Source organism: Uloborus diversus, chromosome 8, assembly GCF_026930045.1.
Source record: "Uloborus diversus isolate 005 chromosome 8, Udiv.v.3.1, whole genome shotgun sequence".
NCBI lineage: Eukaryota > Metazoa > Arthropoda > Arachnida > Araneae > Uloboridae > Uloborus > Uloborus diversus.
In genome coordinates, this window is record NC_072738.1 from 31623784 (window position 1) to 31643500 (window position 19717).

Below are 19717 nucleotides of genomic sequence, written 5' to 3' on the forward strand. Positions count from 1 at the left end.
ATATGTGTTTGTGTCTGTGTGCAGGCATGAGTGTGTGGGTAGTTGTGTGTATGTCAGTGTGTAGGTGTGTGTTTGTGTATGTATGTGTTTGTGCATGTGTGTAGGTGTATGTATGTGTGTGTATGTGTAGGTGTATATGTGTGTAGGTGTATGTATGTGTGTGTGTGTGTGTGTAGGTGTATATGTGTGTAGGAGTATGTATGTGTGTGTAGGTGTACATGTGTGTAGGAGTATGTATGTGTGTGTAGGTGTACATGTGTGTAGGAGTATGTATGTGTGTGTGTATGTGTGTGTGTAGGTGCGTGTATGTATGCGTGTAAGTGTAGGATTTTGACGAAACCTGGAGACGGTTTTCGCTAGAGGAGCAGCATCGTGAGAAGCCGGTCGACGGTGATGCTGCAGAGGGTGCTGGCGGGAAAATAAAATCAAAGGACATCAAAACAGTCAAATGAAAGCAATAAGCAATCGTGATTGCTCAAAAAAAAAGAAAAAAAAACCGCCGTAAACGTTTTCTAAAGAAAAAGTTTAAACGAAATTTCATTAGCAGAAAAACAACGTAATTATAAAGCACGGTACACCTGGGACAAAAAGGAAATCCCATAAATGTAAGAAATGTTTAAAAATATGCTTACATCGTTGACATGTTTGCTCCATCTTTTATAATTTCTATTTTCATGGAACGTTCACATTTATTTATGACTCGATATTTTCATTTAGCAAATAATTTTACATGTTAAAGGATCATTTAAAGCCTATTTGGAGATTTGGGTTTTTCATTTGGCGGACTTTTTAACTTTAAATGGCTTGGTTAAACTACTTGGAAAATTACTTTTCATTTTATTAGTCTTGTTTCGAGTCTTGTTTCCTGTTCAAAAAAAAAAAAAAAAGGAAATATAAAAAATTAATTTGAATTTCGACATCTTGAATTCAAATTATGTTTTTCGCAATCACGAGTGTGTGTGGGGGGGGGGGGGGGATATGTGTGTTTGTGTCTGTGTGCAGGCATGAAAGTGTGGGTAGTTTTGTGTGTGTGTGTGTAGGTTTTTGTGTGTGTATATGTGTAAGTGTCTGTATGTATATGTGTTTGTGTGTGTGTGTGTGTGTGTGTAGTTGTGTATGTATGCGCGTGTGTGTAGGACATGGATGCAACCTGGAGACGGCTTTCGCTATAGGAGCAGCAGCGTGAGGAGCCCGCCTGTCCACGGTGATGGTGCAGAGGGTGGCGGTGGGAAAAATCAGCTAACATCAAAAACAGTCAAATGAAAGCAATTAGCAATCGTGATTGCTCAAAAAAAAAAAGGACACCGACAAAACAATGCATGCTTTTGCCAAATAAGTAGATTCTACGTAGGTTTAATCAAACAATAAGCTAAACAAAAATAATCGCCAAGATTAATAATGTGCCGTAACGTACCTATAATAGGAAAAATCGTGTCTCAGATATAATAAAGGTAGCAGTTTTCAAAGAGCATCAATCGCCCTCTTTAAAATCCTCAGCTGGAATAGTTTTGAAAATATTTATTGGAATGGGTCTACTAGCATAAAAAACATCCTTTCAAATAAGTGAAATATTTCTCAATATCGCCATTAAAACAAACATATCATTCACCATTAAAAATAATGTTAAAAAAAGGAAGAGTCAGATTTTTTTGAAGACTACACATCCATTAAAACGTTACTGCGCTCTCTGTTGCAACGGTCAATATTAAATTCGTACATGAAAACATCGACTTACGAAAACCTAATCAAAAGAGAAATATATTTCAAATGTCCTGCTACAGACAAAGGTCCAATTTACTAAAAATCAATTGCAAGAAATTTTGTTTCTAGATACTAAAGCAAGAAATGGCAACAAATAATATTGTTCAGCCTTCAAGATAAAATTAATCTCACGCAAAAAATGGAGGAAGAAATTTCTTTTTGAAACAAATTAATTTTTACTTCAAACGCTTATAACTTTTTTGTAGTCATTTTTCGATGTCCGCGGCTTAGTCCTTGCGGATATTTTCGAAATGATTATTTTTTATGGGCTTTCCAACGGTACAAAAACCGAAAAAATCGGATCATTTCTTGACATTGACGTATGTTCATGTGGACGTTTAACTGAGTTTTTAATTAATATCACCGTTTCAGTAAGTTACCACCCTATAGCCAGGGCTAAGGCAGAAATACACGAAATACACCGCCGGCGGTGTATTTCTCTAGCATTAACTCTAATTCTGCAGGGAAAAGGAGTCTCAGAAAGTTACGTTGGTCACGATGCAAGATTATTCTAAGACACGACCAATGACCCAGGCGTGTGTACCCGTTTAAAACCGTATTTACTCTTAAACCCTCTTAGCTCATCACAGGAGGGTCTTTCGCGATTAAATACGTGCAAAATATAGATCCTGAAGACAGCATCTTCGTCGACATTTTTATAATATCAAACTAAAAACTCATGGATAAAACTGGTAGTTAGTTGAAATATAAACACTTAAAGACTAAAGTTGAGTTAATATACTACACAAACTATTAGTTTTTCTATTGCTGTTGAAGTTATTTATTTCATGAACGAAATCAATATTTAAAAAATCGGACAATAATTATTTATTGAAAAATATAGCGACAGAAGTAGACTAGACGTTAAATCGAGGGTATCACAAGTTTACTACAGCAGCTGCGCGTGAGTTAGCTCATTGGGCTTTTCTGTTTTAAGATTCCATGTTGTTTGTTTATATAAGCAGAACATCAAACAGTATTTGCATATCTTTCTAGCCGATAATGTTTAAAACGTCGTTATTTGTTGTTATACGTCATGTACGTATACTGCTTTTGATATGTTTAATAAAGTGTTTTTTATTTCACCGGCAGTGACGCCATACTTTGTTTTTCGTATTTTTCTTGTAAAATATGGATCGTACAGAAACGCTTCTTCGGGCTGTTTTTATGTACTTCCAACGAGGAATCTAGCTGTTTAAAGTTTATGCGGTCATTTTGAAACACCCTGTATAAGTCCTCAACACCTGAAGTAACATTTGTTTTTGTTCGAACGAAAGTTTTTCGGAAAGAATTTTTGATGTAGAACTAGTGACTTAAATGATTCCATAAGTTTTTGAGTGATTTTCAAGAAACTAAGAATTTGTTGAAATTTTAGCATTTATAGAAGAACTTTAAAATTGTGTCTAAAAAAATAACATTAAAAAATTTTCTTTATTGCAAAAAAAAAAACCCCTTAGGCATGTTACTGCTAGAAACATTTACTTAATTTTTTACTTCAAAATTTACTCTTAAACCCTCTTAGCTCATTGCAAAAAGGATTTACCGGATAACAGGAAAGTCATTTTATACTCACCACGTGTCTCGACATTTTTATGATATCTAACTAGAAACTCACGGATAAAACTGGTAGTTAGTTGAAACGTAAACCCTGAAAGTCTAAAATTGATTTAATATACTACTTAAACTTTTAGTTTTTCTACTGCTGTTGAAGTTTGTTTCTTCTTAAACTAAATCAATATTTAAAAACTCGAACAATAATTATTTTTTGCAAAATATAGCGATAGAAGTTGTCTAGATGTTAAATCGAGGATGTCACAAGTTTGCCACAGCAACTGCGCTTGACGTGCGAAGTTTGCTTTCTCGCCGCTAATGTTTTAAACGTCATTACATACGTATTGGTTGTTATACGTAATGTACGTATACTGCTTTTGATATGTTCAATAAAGTGTTTTTTCTTGCACCGGCAGTGACGCCATACTTTGTTTTTCGTATTTTTCTCGTAAAATATGGATCGTACAGAAACGCTTCTTCAGGCTGTTTTTATGAACTTCCAAGGAGGAATCGAGCTGTGCCAAGTCTGTGCGGTCATTTTGGAACACCCTGTATAAGTCCTCAACACCTGAAGTAATATTTGTTTTTTTTTTTTTTTCGAATGAGAGTTTTTCGGAAAGAATTTTTGATGTAGAACTAGTGACATAAATGATTCGATAAGTTTTTGAGTGATTTTCAAGAAACTAAGAATTTGTTGAGATTTTAGCATTTACGGGAGAACTTTCAAATTGATCTAAAAAAGAATAACATTCAAAAATTTTCTTTATTACAAAAAAAAAAAACCTTAGACATGTTACTGCTAGAAACATTTACTTAGTTTTTTGCTTCAAAAAATTATTAAAAGGTCATCGATAAATTTGTTAAGTAATGGATTCATTGATTTTTTCAACAATTAAAACTTTTGTTTCAACGCAAAGAAGAAATAATTATACTACTTTATTTTTTGATGAAAATGAATATCGAGATGTACAGAATGGTTCAAAAATGTACGTAGAGGAAGTAAGCCCAAAGTGGATGCGTTAATTTTGATAGTAAAAAAAAAAGTTTTCTGTTTGCATAAGGCACGTTTTCTAGCATTCATGAATTTCTTTAGTAATCATTATCATCATATAAATAATTGCCGATCATCGAATAACCCGCTGCTTCAACAATGAAACTTGCTCCACGGCATGATAGTTTAATAATATGTTTTGGTAATGTTTAGCATGCAGGGAAAAGTTTTATTGTGACCAGTGGCGTAGCTAGGGAGGGGCGGAGGGGGCGGTCCGCCCCGGGCGGCACTTTTTGGGGGGCGGCAATTTCACACTTATGATGCGAAAAAATTTAACGCTTTTTTCAATAAGAAAATCATGCCTATGATCTATAACTGGAGGCAAAAAAAAAAAAAAAAATCTTTAAATTGTAAGGTTTTGGTACAGCTATGATAATTAAATTACTCTTATACAAAACATGTGCTTTTCTTGTGGACATCTCCGCACTATTATTTGTTTTTTCTCTTCCTTCATCTGAAGCTACAGACTGAGGGAGGTGGTAGTGTAAAGTCAAGGGACCATGATTTTTTCCTTTTACTGTTAGAGTTCACTATTGCGAAAGAAACAATACACTTCATAACGTTTCGTTATATGATGAAGCTATCACTTTATTCTAAGAAAGTTCCCGGGAGAAACCACTTTATTTAAAAAAAAAAAGGAAAGTGACAACAAGAATAAAAGGAGAGAGGTCTCAAATGGTGGGCGATTTCTCGCTTATTTTGAAGAAAGCATTATATGTTTCAACAATTGCTTTGATTGGTCATTGATTACAAAATTTTCATTAAGACAGAATGAATTTTATGTTCATTTAAAAAAACACTTATTCGCAACTCGAATAATAATTGCTTGTATTACTGTTTTATATCAGCAAAATCCTTTAAACAAATGAGTTAAATGAGTTTCAGTGAGAAACTCATTTGGTCATTCATTTTAAGAAAAGGTTTTTAATCAGTAATCTAGGCAAAGGCTTTCACATTTACATCGAAAGCAATGATTTTTGATGCTCAACTTTTTCTTCTCATGAATCACAGTATGATGAATCGAATGTAAAGGGTCTCTTTATCTTATCGTCCTCAATCAGTGAAAAATAGAATCATCCAAATTTGGCAATATAACAGTACCGGATCTAGGGAAGGAGGAGGGGATGAGTCTTGCTCGTACCCTGGGTGGTAACTTCTGAGTTTGTCAATATTAAGTGATTTGCTGAAGCACGGATCCAAAAGAGAATTATAACTCCCCCTGAAAAAACCAAATTGAAACTGAATTAGCGTTTCTAAAACTTAAAATTTGGAAAATTTCCCCGACGTTTAAGATCTTTCTTATACTGTCACAAAGCTTAAAATGTATTTTCAGGACTTGAATTTTGAAAACTTTCCAGAAGAGAGCCACTAACCATCCCATTCTCCGATAACTTGGCCAAACATAGCCTAAAACAGCGTTTTGTGGGGCTCCATTTTCAATCCTCCCCATTTTCGCTGTCTAACGTTGCCAAAAAAAGCTTTAAAATGTGTTTTAAGGCCGGAGAGTTTTGACCCACCAAAAACAGCTTAAAATTGTTTTCTTAAACCCTCAAAAAATGTCAAATTTTTCGGGAAGAGCAACCGAACCTTCCTATCTCTTAACGTCACCAAGCAGCCAAAAAGTGCAGTTTTAGGCCTTGAGCCTCGAAACATTTCCAACGGATAATGCCCACCTCATCCCTTCCCATCTCATCTTTTAGCCTATTATTGAGTTTTTAAAACTTCAATACCAGCAAATTCCTGAGGGCGGTCAAGCTCTGAAGCTTCTGTAACGTGAGTAAAGATAATCTGAAATGTGTATTTAGGACATCAACTTCGAACTTTAAAATCCCCAGCTCATCCATTGTCTCCAAAAATAGCTTAAAGTAGGGGTTTTGAAAGTTAAATTTCAGAAAAATTCTAAGGTAGGGACCCGAAATGCGCACGAAGTCACCTAACGTCACCACAGTTGGCTTCAAACTTCGTTTTATAGAAATTTCTGAGGGAAGACCACAAAGCTTTTTTTTCTCACTGATAAAGAGTTAAAAATGAGCAAGTTTCGAAAAAGATTTTGGGTGAGAAACCCCCCTCCGAACTCTCTCTTATAACGTTGTTCGCCAAACAACGGCTAAAATCTCGTTTTTAGGACGTCATTTTCAAAACGTTTCAAGGGGAGACGGGAAAACCATTTGACTTCCCAACATTTGAGAACTTATGTCGACAAAGATAGCCTTTGCGTTTTTGAAGCTTCCGCATCGGAGAATTCCCGAGAGCTTCCGAACGTTCCCTATTCTCTTTAACGCCATCAAAGATAGACTAAAAGTGATTTCAAGTTCAAAATATTTCGGGGGAAAAGTCCAATCTTTGTTGGAGTTTGGGGAGGCTGTTACACCACTAGATACAGCCTACAGTTACGCGTTTTTCAGTTTAGTTAAAAAGCTTTCTGTACAGCGCCCCCGAACCTTCCTCAGTATCTTCAAGAATTTATAAACAGCCTAAAATTGCTTTTTTTAACATCTCAATTTCGGAAAATTTGCTTGAGAAGTCCCGACCCCCTAACGTCACCAAAGAAAGCATAAAACTGATTTTTATTTAAAAAAAAAAATCTTTATTGAGCTCCAAGCCCCTTTTCTATAAGCGTTACTTAAAATTGCTTAAAATTCCAAATTTCACTTAACGTTTGGAAGATTTCGTTGGGGATCTGAATTCCTTTTTTTTTTCTTCTGCAGGAAAAATACGAAAGAAAAAAGATACGTTTCTTTTTTTCTTTTTAAAAATCTTATTAAATACTTTTGACTTTTTAATGTATTAACTACTTCCCATCAAAAGGGCGGCAAATTGAGGAATCGCCCCGGGCGGCAGAAAGTGTAGCTACGCCACTGATTGTGACAAAGCTGAACTCGATCCGGCAACTTAACGGTTTTACTGGTAAGACTGTCATTTCAAGAGAATGAAGAAATGAAAAAAAGTCAACAATGAACGCTAGCTACTGGAGTTAGGGTTACAATTTCAACTAACAAAAAATCTCAAAGCAGGCAATGGCTTCGTACAAATGTAGTAGCAATTTTGCCCGGTCATACCTTGACGGGCGGCTTTCCAGTTTATATTTTAAAGAACAAAGTCAGGCAAATACTTGTATTTAATACAAAGTCATTAAAAAACTTAACCTTCGCGAAAACTCGCTTTCCCCGTGGGGGAGACCCAAAGCGGGTAGTTGATCTTATTAAAGAGGGTAAGATTAAATATATGAGATAAAATCAACTGGGAAAAGTTGAAAACGTAGCTGGCACTGCTTTCATGGACAATGCTATCCAAATCCGTAAGTTCATGCTCAAATTGTAGGAAGCTCAGTTTTTCTGTAATTGTTTCAATTACCATCAGACCTGTGTTGTTTGCAGCAGAAGTAGATCTCGCTTGTCAGTTTGACTTGGCGACATGTAGTTAGAGTCTTAAGACGCCTGAAACATGTTTTTTCCTTTCTTTTTACTTTTTTTTATCACTTTCAAAATAAGTTCATCATGTAAGACGATACCCTTTTTTAGAACTCTGAGTATATTTTGACACTGGTAGCTAAACATATTTTTCCTAATACTGCGAAATCTTCATTTGTGAAATTTGTGGCAATTGAGGAAGTGTTTTCGTAAATATATTTGATTTTCATAGGAAACAAGTGAGAAGCTACGAAATCCGGGAACATTGTCCGGAAATAATTGGCGACGTTTCGGAATTTTCTTAGTCTACGCATTACTTCCAAATGCATCAAATGTAATACTTTTGTCAATAATTTCTAAAACAGTATGGTAGTAATACGGAATAATTAATTACGTAAAAATATAATTTGTTGCAGGAAGGCTTTAGAATAATCGGTCTTTTGTATTATTTCAAACTAGTGGCACCCGCACGGCTTTGCCCGTAGTAGAAAATTAGAAGGTCTTTTGATTCGTCTGTATATTTTCAAATAATGTAGGATAAATTTCTCGCCAATTGGCTTGTCCATGTAACGGTTCCTTGTTATGATAACTTGGTAGTTTACTAATGTGACCAGACGTCCCGCTTTTTGTTTTACTGTCCCGCTGCGGAAACGTCCCGCCAAAGTGTCCCGCTTTGTCGAAAAAGTCCCGTTTTTTTTTTGTTTAAATTCCTTCACACAAGAAATATAACATACAATCTAGATTTTTTTTAACGCTTTTTTTTCGATTTTTTGCTAGTAAATCAAGGAATTCCTTGATTTTCTGAAAGGCAACAAGAATTTGCTTCTTAAAATTGCTTCTAACAGCAAGTACAACTGAAAATAATAATTTTGATTAATAAATTTGTTGTGTGATGCAATATTCTTTACATTAATACTATTAAATTATTTTCAACTTGAGTTCTTTATTGGTACATTTAAGTTATTTCTTGGCATTTTTCTATTACGTAAAATATTAAGGCTATGGAAAAAAAAATTACTCTATCCCCCCCCCCCCCCGTCATGTTAGTACAGTAAAATTAGGCCAAAAAATGGCCAAACCCAAACATTCAAAAAAAAAAAAAAAAAAAAAAAGTGAAACCTGTTTCAAACTATTTCTTACCCTTCCAGCAAGAAGGAGTAAAAAGTCCCAGCACTTTGCGCGTTGGGTTTGGGGGGGGGGGGACGAAATAAACCTCTATTTTAATAAAAATAATTTCTATTACTTAAAAAAAAATTCTCAAACCTCGCAGAAACCACTCTATAATAGTAAAATAATAAACTCTCACAGAAAAAAATTCTAATTAACAGGAGTGCACAGGTGTGGGGGGGGGAGGAATGGGGAGGGGGCATCCAGCAGATTTGCGTCATTGGAATTTTTAAGGCAGTTTTTTCAAGGGGTATTTCTTTCTTTTTTGAGGGCTTTTATTCTGGATGGGTACTACGTCACATTTAAGGGGTGCGAGATCGCTTTTTTTTTGGGGGGGGACCCTGAATTTGCATTCTAAAATCAACGATTGCAGTTAAGTTTACGAAACAATTTCCCTGATTTCAACTTTTCCGAAGTACAAAATGCCGCACAATGATATAGTAATGTCAGAAGGATAATTTTAAAGGATCTAAGCGAGCTCAGTAACCAAATTATTTGTGACTGGAGTTAAAACTGTTTGGAGCGCTGGAACACCAAATTCCTGTGCTGCATAAAAAAGTCCAAATTTGAGTAAAGTTTCTCTACTTCTTGAATAATTAGCTTCAATTTTTCTACAATGTTTTGTCATCATCGTAAGGGGGGACAAACCGAAATTGCCAATAGTGAGACGGGCAATGCTGCCATTCTGCACCCTCTAAGTCGGTGGGGGTTCTCATTTGCAAACATCTAGCTGCCTCTCTTTTACGCAGCAGGTTATGTGAATTATGCTAAATATGCGCGCATGTACTTGCAACACTATCTGAAACTTTAGAGTACATTATGCGATAAAAAAAATTTGATCACATCAAACATCAGCTAAAACATCAGTTATCCAACGATCTAACGAAGTGACAAATTCAGGTGGTCCGGAACCTGTAGTGATTCAACGATAGAACAAGTCTTGATGAGAGCAATGAGCAATACAACAGTAGAATGCTAAATATTTACACCTTTTTGACTCCCAGTTTGGAGATCACAATCCGTTTCTAAAGCCGCCAGAAGTTTCTTCCCTCTCTATGTGTATTGACTCAAGTTGGTACTGGTATTGCTCGTTGATACTGGTCGGTAGCTGATGATAAGGTGAGTTGTGACGAGGCCTTTAACGTTGGGGTAATAACATTAAAGGATATGGAATGCAAACAATTTGGAGGCATTTCTTTGTAAAGGAGGTAAACAGTTATGTCTTTAGCTTCTGTTACGGGAGTAGTTACTATCTGTAAAGATGTGTAAGCCCAAACCATCTTTTACACCGAATGATATCAACAGTAAAGATGTAATAACAAATTGCTAAAAACTTCTAGTATGAGTTATGCGCTGATCCTCCATCAATATTCGATGACTGGTTTCAGAAGGGAAAAATATCCTGTATCGTTAAAATGCTATTATTTGAAGCAAAAGATTCATCCACCATCACAGAACAAACAGCTGGTGTCATATCTGAGTCAGTGAGAAGCAAAGAGGTGTAAGTGGACATTTTCAAGTTTTGAGTAAAACGCGTTTTAAAACGCTCCTAGGTAGGTTTTCATTGATTTTTTTTCGAAATCATGCTGTATAGCCTCAACTACCAAATCTACTAGTACCATCTCTTGCCCGAATAGAGAGGAGAGGTTCACCTACCATTTGTACTGGTTATCTCCAAATTTTTAATTTTTCCACTTTCTAGATTCCAAAAAAGATCTTGATAACGAAGATTTTTTGTTACAATCTTAGGAGAAATCATTTAAAAGCCAAAAAAAAGTTCAGTGTAATTTTTTTGACTATTTAATGAAATGTGCGCCATCAGAGGGGGGGGGGGTCTTTTAGTATACAAGTTCGTTTTGGGAGGTGAGCTACTGTACTTATGGGGTGGACAGTCCTGATTTAATGCATTTTAGATTTGCATGAAATAATACTTCTACTTGAAATGGAAGGGGGGGGGGGGGGATTGAAGTATTATTTTATTTGGCGGAGGGGGGGGGGGGTGCTGTAGCTTTGGGAAGAAGTGCACCATCGCACTTGGAGGATGGACACGTTTGATTTATAACTTTAACTTTGCGTAAAATAATATTTCCATATGAAATGTATGGAGGGGGGTTCGGGGGTACTGCTTCGTTTTACGGGGATAGGGGGCTCTGTAGCATTGGTGGGTTATGTCATCCCTCTCGGGGGGGGGGGGCAAACACCTTTAATTTTATGCTTTTAAATTTAGTATAACGTAAAATTCTCACTTTAAATTTTCTCTAAAACCTCTGGAAAAATACCCAAAACAGCAATTTTTAGATGCCCCCTATTCCGAAACCCGACGCACAATGGGGTGGGACTTTTTACCTGTTCTTATTGGGAGGGTAATAAACAATTTGCACCAGGTTTAGCTTTTTTTTTTTTGGATGTTTGGGTCCGACCCCTATTTTTACTGTACTATGTGTGCTGATTTTTAGCTTGAAAAATCTAGTCACATTATAGTTTACTCGTTCATCTTATGATAATTTTGCTGGGGAAAACTGTTCTTAAAATTGAAATAGAAAAGGAACGAAATCGAATTTTCGAAAAATCGCTTCGTGGTGCACACTCCCATGCTACAAACTAATTTTGTGCCAAATCTCACGAAAATTGGCCGAACGGTCTAGGCGCTATGCGCGTCACAGAGATTCTGATATAGAGAGATCCAGACAAAGAGACTTCCAGCTTTATTATTAGTAAAGAAGAGAACTTTTTTTTAAAGCAAAAACTCCATGCGTTATGTAAAATCATACTTTATTGTAGGAATGCTTTATAATGTTCGGTCTTTATTTCAAAAGCGTTCTGAGAAATTACATGGCTCTTTTTTTTTTCTTTAATCGTTGAATGACTTTCATAGTTGACAGTTGTTGGTTCATAGCACGAACATCATGAAAAAAAATTTGTTTCATCTAATTTTGATTTTTTTTTCACATGAGCAACTGATACTTTTTATAATAAAATAAGAACAAATTTAAAAAAAAGGGGGGGGGGGGGGGGGGGGAGGGCAGAATGTATCTAATCCAATTCAAATTAATTTGTGCATAACATAGGATGCATAAACGAAAACTTGCTTAGAACAAGCAAATCTTCATCTATGAGATCAAAATGAGAATCCTCTGCAATTTTCTTCACAAATTAACCACCTGAAAATAGTAAGTACGTTGACAAAACATATATGTCAGCATAAAAATTTAAACGCTACATATCACCAGCAAGAATGTGTGGCTCCTTACGTTTTGCCACTCTTTAGCGATGCCAATGTATGTGTTGGCATGTTACTACCACAAGCTTTGGATATAGGGTTTCCAATCCCGAAATCCCGATCCTGAATCCCGCATGATCTTTAGCGGGATTGTTAGTAAAATCCCGCGGATTACCAATCTCGATATTTTTTTCCATTAAACGTTTTAAAACTTTTGCCGCTCATAAAACGACTATTTTCACAAGCATCGTCCAAAGTTTGAACTACCTGGCTGTCTATCTGAAAGAGCAAAAAAAAAACTCTTTCATATGATGAACTGTGGATTTACCATCTAAAAACACAACAAAAAAAGAATAAATTGGTATTCCCATTCGAGGTTTCAATTTCCATACGCTCAGAGATTGCGAAAATGCTTATAAATTTTAAAAACAGTTTTGAAAACCATCATTAAAGTTCAGAAAATTACGCTTTAAAAAAATAGGGAAGTGTATTACTGATTGTAAAACCTGCTGCAGTAGCCTGGATGCAGAGTTGAAACACTTCTGTAAGCTTAAGAAATGAACTCATAACCATTCACTAAAAAAATTCTGAAACGTTACTGAATATTTCCGTGCAACGTTCTGGGATTTCAGTGGTTTTTTACCCCACTTCCTGGAAAAATTAAGTACCATTGTCAAAAAGTTTCCTGAGTTGACACAACTCGCCCGAATGCAAACTTCTCACTGCTGTGAAAAATATTTTTAGCTCCCAGTTTAAAGATTAACTAAGCGTATTCATAATGTGTATCAGCTTAAGTTCGAGCGCGGCCGGTCCAGAGAGATAAGGCGTCCAAAGGGTGCAAATCAAATCATGGACTACGTGGCTTAGCAATAACTGCAGGCGAGTAAAATTTTTGATACTTGCTTGCAATTCTGTCTTAGGTTTGGTCATGTTAAGAATACTGCTTTTGGAGTTGAAAACGTAGGAAAGTGCCGAGCTGTTATGTTATACCTAAGGCTCTAGTTATACCTACCTAAGCTTACTCTGAAAATCCAGAGACACGACTGGCTTTAAGCAGGAAGATTTCTAAATATTTCAAAAGGCTTCCAGGATAATTTCAGGAAGGTTACTGATGTTTAGTGGAAAACGTTCCTGGTTTTTGCAAGATATGTTACTGGAAGAAATTGGGCACATCAGCTGCTCGTTATTTTCCAGTAACGTTTCTGAATTACACAGTGTTCTTTATAGTGTTAACTTACATAAAGTGCGCAATATTTTTCTTCAAAGAAGAAAGCAATGAGAAACCTGACATTATTTATATTGAGCTTCCTATATAAGGGGAGCTGACTTTTCTGACATTTTGGTTTCGAAACTTTTGGGTCGAAAAAATAGCATTTGTACAAAAGTCTCATTGCAGAAAACTGGTGGTCAAGCTTTAGATGCGTTGCCTGATTGATGTTTGATTATTTTATTCTGTAGATGAAGACGAGTTAATTAATACAAATTAAAACGAATAAGTTTGAAAATGAGGTTTATTATAGGAAACATTACCCGATACATTTTTGTTGAATTTGTGAACTAAATTATCTTTCTAGATTCACCTTAAATGACATTTTACTCAACTTTTTTCAATTTTTTTACGACATAGCAACCAAAAAATATTATAACGTATTTTTAAATACTGGAAACGAGTTTGGATCTAATTCTGTCTTGGAAATAAAATGTCGGATAAGTCAGCCTGTCCTTTTCAATGGGTTCTAATTTATATATTCAGCATGACTCTAAAAGAGGCGTCAGAAACTTAGGTGAAACACAGGATGAGTCGCTTGACTATGCAGTAAATTAAGCTGCTCAAGTTTTTGAATGTCTTTTTAAATTGTGAGGTACAATTAGAGAAGTTATCCAAAAACTTTTACTGAGACTGAGCACTCACCTCTTGCTGTAATGAATCAAATGCACTGATACAATGACAAACGTTAATGAAGGCTCAAGGGTTTTCTCAGTGCAAGTGAAATTGGATATAGCAAAAAAAAAAAAAAAAAAGTCCAATAGACATCGGTTTAGTCCAAAATTTGCTGTTTTTTTTAGCAAAAACCAAGCATAAGAAAAGAAAAATCTACTTTAGGTGATGAAGTTAATGGGAATCTTTTGCTAAATGTCCAGAGTTATTTAATCTCAGTAAAACCAACTGCACTAGATACGCGTGTTTTCATCAAGCGCATTTTTTTTGGGGGGGGGGGGCAAAAATCCTTTCTCATTCCATACGAGCAATAGTCTGTTTCCACGCGTTGGACTGTTTTCGGTCACACGTTTGCGTACCAAATGAAATTGCTAATTGGGATCTGACTTTGAAATGCTCAACTCGACAATTGATTTACGGAATTCGGAAAAACTATTAATTCAAGCAACAAGTCCTTCCTAAACAGCACAGCTTATACTATTTGACATTAAAATTAAATTTTTGCAAAAGTAAAGTCAATCCCGCGTAATTGGCTCCTTGCAATCTCGAAATCCCACGGGATTGAATTCGGCGCAGGATTGGAAACCCTATTTGAATACCAGAAAATAACGCTCAGAATAAGTGTTATTCTCTAAATCAGTTAATCAATCAATGTCAGAAAGTTCCCCATGCTTTTAATCTTTCAAAAAAAAAAAAAAAACCACTGGCAGGTTGAAGGTCGACTGGTTCGTATCTTGTTGGTAATGTTCTGGAATAAAGAGAAAAAAAAATGGTTCACAACACGATGGTATCATTACTACGCTAAATATCTTTGCTCACTTTAGCTTCTTCCTCAAATTTTAAGAGGGTGCTCAATGACCCCTTAATTTAACATTAGCCGTAGCATAGAAAATGCCCCTAATTTAGAAACATTTAGTTTCCTCAACTGTTTTTTGGTAAATAATTATTTCATTACAATGTAATGCATATTACTAGCGTATATTATAATGTGTAGCATTGATTTTTCCGTTCAAAGTATTTTTTTTACCCCCTTCCCCAAACTTATGAAGTTTGGGGGAAGGGGTTGAGCACCCTCTTTCAGTTGAAATAGGAAGCAAAAATTCTTCCAGTATATTACTATCCATAAGTCTAAAAATACTGAGGGGTGTCCCGTTATCTAGCAGAAACTTTTTTTACATGCATTTTTGAACCACCCTAATGGGCACCCAATGTGCCTAACTTCTGCCAATAACATATCTGGTGAAAACCATGAAAGTTTCTTACTAAAAGTTAGTAGACTTCCTAAAGAGACCTGAAATCTTTCTGGAAAATTCAGAAACCTTCGCAATCAAAGCCAGACAGATTTCTGGGATAACTCAGGTAATTTCAGTGAAAACTTACATATGTATATAGTAACATTAGATGTTGCTGAAAAGTTTATATTTGGAAAACAAATTCATGTCGCATTTTAAAATAGTAACTAATGCAGCATTGAAGCTACACAGTGGCGGTTCGTGCAGTGAATAAGTGAGGGGCCGGATTATAGGTGCACTCCCGCCCCCCCCTCCGGTTTTTGAATTTTTTTAAAAATAGTTTTCTTATACAGCGAAACCTGTGTAAGTTGACCACTTGCGGTACAGTACATTGGTGGTCAACTTATAAAGGGGGTAATGATTTTTTTTTTTTTTTTTTTTGTTATTTCTTGCACCATGTATTCATTTTTTGACTATTTGACACTTACTCTTTCCGTTCAACTCACTTTCATTGTTTAACATTTCTTTGAAACAATAATTTAAAATGTTTTTCAAATATTTTTAGAGGTTATTTTCTCAGAATGACGTATAATGTGTCATGTAAATTTAAAATTTCAGTCAATTGATTCATTGTTTATAAAAAATTATTTGATATTAATAGTTATTCAAAATTCATAGCGAATCAAAAATAACAAATTTTTCGCTTATTTTTTTTCTCATATATATTTAATACATTTATAACCATGATGATCTACTTTTCAACAAAATAACTCCTTACTGAAGTTTGGCGCACTTATTAGATACTAGTTTTGGAAATTCCATATGTCTCAGCTAATTTTCTCTGGATTTTTCTTTTTTCAATTAATTTTAATACTTCATACTTTTTATCAATCTCAAGTTCAGCTAACTTTCTTTTTGAAGCCATTTTATGTAAAACTATAATACAAAGAGCAACAAGCTGGACTCTCATAGTTCTAAAAGGCAGTTGAAAATGAAAATATCCTATTTCTTAATCCCTTGCACCAGAAATACTGCAATGCAAGTAACTTTTACTCCAGCACAATTCTAGTGTTGCCACAAAATATTGCAACTGGAAAAAATACTTTGTACTTTTCTACTGACACATGTTTTCATTGAACAGAGAGTACAAAAGGTAATCTCAAATAGAACAACAAAAGAAAAACAAGTTTGGAGAATAAAAGGGTTCTTAGTAATTTTCCAATGTAGTTAAACTTACAAGGAGGTTTTGTTATGCTGCTGTTTTATTTAGTTGGTAAAATGCTGGTCTGGCATCAAAAATTTTTTTGGAAAGCTATAAAAAAATAATAAGATAAAATAATTTGCTGAATTAAGTTTTAAAAAATAAACCAAGTGGTCAACTTACAAAGGGTTTTTTACAATACTTCAAACCAAATTTGGGGTACATTAGTGGTCAAGATAGACAGGTGGTCAAGATAAAAAGGTGGTCAAGTTAAAGAGGTTTTCTTTCATTATACAAGATAGGACTAGTTCCGTTCCTGACAAAAGCGGTCAACATAGACAGGTGGTCAACTTCACAGGTTTTACTGTATAATTCAATTTTCTTAAAATAACTATTTGTGTTAAAAAATATCATTTTAAACAAAGGACCTAGTCTCTTTTATTTACTATCTATAGGGATTTGCATGAACAGTCATCAATGCCTTTAATGCAAATACCCGAAAAATCGTTTTGCTTAATAAATAAGCAGTAGATTATAAATATAAACTGGTGGCTAATTAAAAAACATGTAATGCTGGACTGAATTTAATTTAATAAATATTAGGACAACCAGAATTTTTGTCATTCTATAAATATTTCAAAACATTATAAAATTATTTACTGTTCAGTTTAAAATAGTTTTAACGGAGCTCATAAGAGACAAAATGTATTTTTGAAGATTCTCGGTTAAAAAAATTTGCTTATGCTAATAATATTTTAGATTCCAAGACTATACTAAAAATTTCCACAGCTTCATTTTGAAGCTTCTATTACCCTTAGAGATGGGCAATGTTATGCTGAGCTTAGTGAATTATCTTTTTAAGTTAGCTTGAAATTGTCAACAGCTTTGCGCTAAAAAAAATAAAAAATAAAATAATAATAATAATAAAAACCCTTTATACTATTTTAAAAAAGTATTAATTTGATGTTTTTACCTAATTCATGTGGATTTAATATTCGACACAGCGCTCTGAACTTGAGGAGTGATAACCCCCAAAGTAAGTGGGATTTTCCAAGCTGTAAAATAAGTATACAATTATTGGCTCATTGTTCAGTTAAAAAACAAAATTATTCACGAAATCTTGTGCATCAAGTCCAACTACCTAATTGGTAATCTTTAGTAATTAGTAAAAACAGAAAATATTTATGTAAATAACAATTAAAAAAGTTAAGGCATCACAAAAATTTAAAACTGTAAGTACAGTTAATGCGAGTTGGCTTCCATTGCACCTAATATTAAACAAATGGTTAGAACTCAGCAATAACAATCATCCCATTGACTACTTCATGATTTAATTAATTGCTCAGTGATTAAAATTAATTAAACACATTATCTGTTTTTTGTTCCTTGAGGCGATACTGCAATTTTTTATTTGTTTTTCAGACCAAACATTTTTAGACGCGGCAATTAATTTATAACACGATTTTTGGTGGCCCCTTCATAAGGTATTGAAACGCTTTTATCGTATTAAACAAACTACATTACATAAGAATTCAATTGAAAATCAATAGAGTGAAATCCCGTTTCAACGAATACCAATACCATGAAAATACGTTTCAACGAGATAAAATTTCATTACCGATTTGATATCCGTTACATTCATTGAATTCCATTTCGAATAAATTTTGTTACAACTACAACGAACGTAATTTGTTGGTCCCTTGAAGTTTGTTGTGGCGGAATTTCAGTGCAGGGTAAGTCCGCAGTCCCATGTGGGGCAGTTTGGACTAAAATTTCCTTATAATTTCATCTACACACAAATTAGTAAGGACTGGCATTTAAAAATTTGTTGACCTACTTGAAATTGCTTGACTCGTGCTATTTGCTAAGCAATTTCTTTTTATAATTTTTTTAATTGTTTTTTTACAATAAAGTTTATCTGTCATGCGTGGCATATAATTTCGGACATCAACTTCAGAGATCTTGATTCCAGCAATATATCCTTCGATTCTGTTGTTGAAAATATATTACATATATCATTTTCTTTCCTACTAATTTCTTTCTAGTGATAATTTCGAAAAGTTACAAGTAGTGGGCCATTCCACTGGAAATTAGGTATTTCGTCTCGTGACAGCTTTATAATTTATACCAAAAATAATATTTTAAAAATATAACAAACATAGATTTTTTGCCAAAGAAACCATACATACACGTGTCATTTTTTAGGCAAAAAATTTTTGCATATTACACGTTTTGAAACGAAATATGTATTTGTCACGTTCCGGACAAAATGTCTGCTTTTCGTAGAATTCAACTGTATTTCAATTTTGAAAATATATTACATATATCCTTTTCTTTCCTACTAATTACTTTCTAGCGATAATTTCGAAAAGATAAAAGTAGTGGGCCATTCCACAGGAAATTAGATATTTTGTCTCATGACAGCTCTATAATTTATACCAGAAATAATATTTTAAAAATAGAACAAACATAGATTTTTTGCCTAAGAAACCACACATACACGTGTCATTTTTTAGGCAAAAAAATTTGTCATATTACACGTTTTGAAACGACACATACATTTGTCCTGTTCCGGACAAAAATGTGTGCTTTTCGTGGAATTCCACTGTATTTCAATTTTATACTTACAGAGTTTGACTTAGATCCCAAGACTGCGCCAAGATTTTTCACGATGACCGGGACTTCATCTTCGGACAAAAAGCAAAACAGAACCTCATTGCACTACTTCACAGCGTGTTTGTTTCTCCAAAAGGCATCGATGAGGCAGTGTCCTCATAAAGAAAAACCGGTTTCCTCAGCTTCAACAACAACTGTTCTATATTCCAAAGTTAATAGAAATTCTATAATGTTTCACTAGTTTCCTTTTTGTCCGTCAAACCTCAAGATCACGTGTGAAGGTCCTGTTGATGCGGTCTCAATTCCAGGAGGGAATGGAATGGAAATAATCGTCTGCAGCATGGAATTGCTGGGTTTTTTCGTTTCCTCGTGTAGTTAATTTTTATTGCCACGAAAGATTTTTTTTCCCAAGCTGTTTGTTGCAAACTGCTTCTGTTGTTGTGTTGTTGTGAAGTTGAAACAATGGATCCTGCGCGAGTTTGGGATCAAAAACAGAATTTTCTTTATTTGTCACAACCCAGGTGCACGAAACGTGATTCATTAACACGTTGTGTCATTGCACTGTCATC

General features: G+C 34.7%; 1 protein-coding gene across 2 annotated transcripts in view; it reads right to left on the bottom strand.

Moving 5' to 3' along the window:
• The window catches only part of LOC129227727 (uncharacterized), a 35093-nt gene extending 15654 nt beyond the window's left edge, over positions 1-19439 (bottom strand). Inside the window, exons 1-2 of one of the 2 annotated variants that reach the window (XM_054862331.1) lie at positions 19161-19439; positions 17506-17587 (exon numbers count right to left, since the gene is read on the bottom strand). The gene's annotated coding sequence lies outside the window, so the exon portion shown is untranslated. The remainder of the gene's footprint in view (positions 1-17505; positions 17588-19160) is intronic. The other variant, XM_054862330.1, reaches the window with a different exon arrangement.
• Between the last annotated feature and the right edge of the window lie 278 nt (positions 19440-19717).